Here is a 3,288-nt window from a genome sequence, read left to right as displayed (position 1 = left end):
TATTTACCCTATACTTTTCTACTCCAAAATGTAAATCTTAGTGCATGTTTTGATTATAACTTATTTAGGGGAAACAATCCTTTTTTTTTATTTGAAGTTTCCTGAGATTTCTTTCCCTTTTTTGGTGTCCGTACGCATTTGTTTTCAAGAATTAACCTGTATCCGAAATTCCTTAGTTTCTGATATGATGTGATGATTGAATAAGTTTCAAATGATCTTCATGAAGGATGACATAGAGAAGTTGGTATCTAAGTTAGTAGACAAGGTTTGTGCTCCGGAGGAAGGTTCTTGCATTGATGCTACAATCCTTCCCCTACATGGTTGTTTGCCCCTTGAATTGCAGGCAAGTAGTTTTGATTGGATACAATTTTTTAACGAAAAAAACTGATTACCATTGGCATAAGTTGCTCACTAAGTTCCACATGCAATCAAATTTCTATAAACTGACGTGATGATGCGTTACAAATATTTCAGATACAAAGATGCATTATAATTTGATTCCGATACATAATTTTTAGTTTCTTTTTAGTTTTGTCAATGGAAAACTCGTTATAATTTGAAGAATGTTGTTGGCTTAAGTGTGAAACTGCCTTGAGTGTATTTACCTTAGTTCTTTCCTTTTACAACTTGTTACTTACCTTGGTTGCTTTGTAACCATGGCAGTAGAATCAGGATTTATGTACATATGTTGGAGTATCAACAAATCTTAATTTTAGATATAGATGCTCTCATAATACTCACAAGTACTGTGTCACAGATAAAACCTGGGTTTGATCCAACCAAAGGTCTAAGACCAGAGTTCTATTTTGATGGTGATGATGCATATCCTGAACATGTACTATTACAGTTTCTGCATTATGCTTAAGTAGTTTTTTTTTTTTATATAACTTTATCCCCATTTATTTATCATATTTTAATGATTTTTACACATTAGGTTGACTGGATTGGGCAGAAAAATCAAATAGATGCTGGTGAAAGTCTATATCTTCTTTCCATTAGTGGCAGTAGTAAAAAATTTGACAGAAGTTTTCATCTTTTCATAAACGAAGAAAAAATATATCAATATCACATAGGTTCTGCATATATATCATCCATATATATAGTCTCTTGATAGATTTAATGGAGACTGGAGATTATTTCCCAGGCTGCTATTAATCAAGTCAATGTCCACGAGTGCTAAATGCATTTTATCGTGTGATACATGAACATGGTATTTACTAATAATTTCTACAGTATCACCAATGAACTTCTGATTAGCAAGGATGTGGAACTTTATGAGATAATAAATTGAATGCCTGATCCGGTCTTTAATAATGATTGAACATATGAAGTTAAATGGTTGCTTTTGGTTCAATTTTTTACATTTTTGTTCTCTGTATGTATTCCAGTGACACATGCGCACACATTTGTTTTGGAAATTATTGAAGTATATATTATTTTTCCTTTTAGAAAATAATACTTGTGAAGTATGCACAACATGTGGACCATTTAGAAAATAATACTAGTGAAAGTATGGGGTTGTGGGCTCAATATGTAGGCTGTGTACTGGTGTATAAGTATGTGGAGATAACATTTTTTTTTTCGTATTTACCAGGATGAATTGTCTAGCATAAAGAATCAACTTCTACAGGGTTATTCCCCGATGATTCATATCCATCAGGACCTCCATTATTTATGGAGACACCAAGACCATGTTCTCATCTTGCTTAGATTGAGTTCCCAAATTTTGATGAGGTAAAAGTCTCCAAAATTGCATCTCCAAATTTTATGGACAGTTAGTGTTACATATATATAATGCAATGTAATGCAGAGTTTGATTGAAGAGGCAAAGTTGGAGTTGTTAATATGCCAAGATATGATCCTATTGCCAAGGAAGCTAAACAATTGATTGAGGCAGAAGGGTCTTTCACTCTTCAGAAGTTGGAGACATTCAAGTCGCGGAACCGTTGGAAGAAATGATATCAGAGCATGCTTACCGGTCATGTTATGACAAAAAAAACGATACAAATTACTCAAGTAAAAGAACTATTTGTATGGTTTTTTCTGAATATGTTAATATGTGTTTAAATATCTCTAACGGAGGTGTTTTGTTACCGGGGAGTGAAATTTAAGTTTGTTGGCTCTGCCTCAACGGATACATTTCAAGTATTACAAAATTTTCTCTTTTTTATTGTTAATGTTATAAATTTTTCTTTTAAATAAATATATATATATATATATATATATATATATATATATATATATATATATATAATTTAACTATGAATTAGTCAGGAATTAACTAGGAAATATACATATATATATATATATATATATATATATATGTATATTCAATTTAACTATGAATTAGCTAGAAATTAATTAGGAAATAATTTTTAAATTGCTATAGATATAGAAAATTTTAGCTATAAATTAGCTACAAAATTACTATGAAAATAACCTAGTAACATAGTTGGAACAAAGAAAATTAAACAATATATTACTACAAATTAACTAGAAAATAACTATAATTTTTTAAAATTAGCTACAAATTAAGTAGAATCTTTTTTCATAGTTAATTAGCTACTTGTTTCATGCTACCAATAATATTATAGCAATTTTGTAGCTAAATTGTAGTTAATTCTTTTTACTAGAGGTTAACTACAAATGAGCTACTAATTTTTTATAGCTAATTTCTAAAATTCTTGTAGTGAAAATATTTCAAGTGAGATCTATTAGAATAATTGCTTCTAGGTGGACCACAATTACATATATGATCCATTTATATCAGCAAAAATATTAATCCACTTATATCAGCAAAAATATTAGTTATAAGAAGTAAATATGACTAGTATATGAATTTGATTCGGTGCATACATACCTAAATCGGAGTTATTTGCTAGTTGATTTTTGGATGAACCATAGTAGTAGAAATATGGATAGATCATACACAAGGAACTCAAGTTCTGTTTTAAGGTACACTGGTTCTGTTTTGATGTAATTATTTTGCTGGACAACTTGTACAGTGTAGAATTCCTACTTTTATATAGAGAGAGACCACGGTGATGATAAGAGAGATACTGATAATAATCACGACAATGTTTGCATAGGTTAATTATAATTAAGATATTTTAAAATGTTATTTATTTGATACATTTTTTAGAGATTTAAAGATTATATTAAATTTTATTTTAAATATTTTAATCACAACTATTTATTATTTTTAATCATAATTTAATGAATGTTATTTGTTCTTCTCACCTAAAAGTGCTCTCACATATATAAATCATATTATATATATATATATAT

The 3,288-nt window shown here is 29.0% G+C and overlaps 1 long non-coding RNA gene across 1 annotated transcript; it reads left to right on the top strand.

Moving 5' to 3' along the window:
* Positions 1–1,597: 1,597 nt before the first annotated feature.
* LOC102660618 (uncharacterized) lies at positions 1,598–2,170 on the top strand. The gene is made up of 2 exons (XR_001385656.2): positions 1,598–1,734; positions 1,811–2,170. It is a non-coding gene; the product is annotated as an uncharacterized lncRNA (long non-coding RNA).
* Positions 2,171–3,288: the final 1,118 nt, after the last annotated feature.

This window comes from Glycine max, chromosome 17, assembly GCF_000004515.6.
Source record: "Glycine max cultivar Williams 82 chromosome 17, Glycine_max_v4.0, whole genome shotgun sequence".
In the NCBI taxonomy this organism is placed as follows: Eukaryota; Viridiplantae; Streptophyta; class Magnoliopsida; order Fabales; family Fabaceae; genus Glycine; species Glycine max.
Note: the sequence above shows the minus strand (reverse complement) of the source record. Positions and strands in the feature narration are given on the sequence as shown.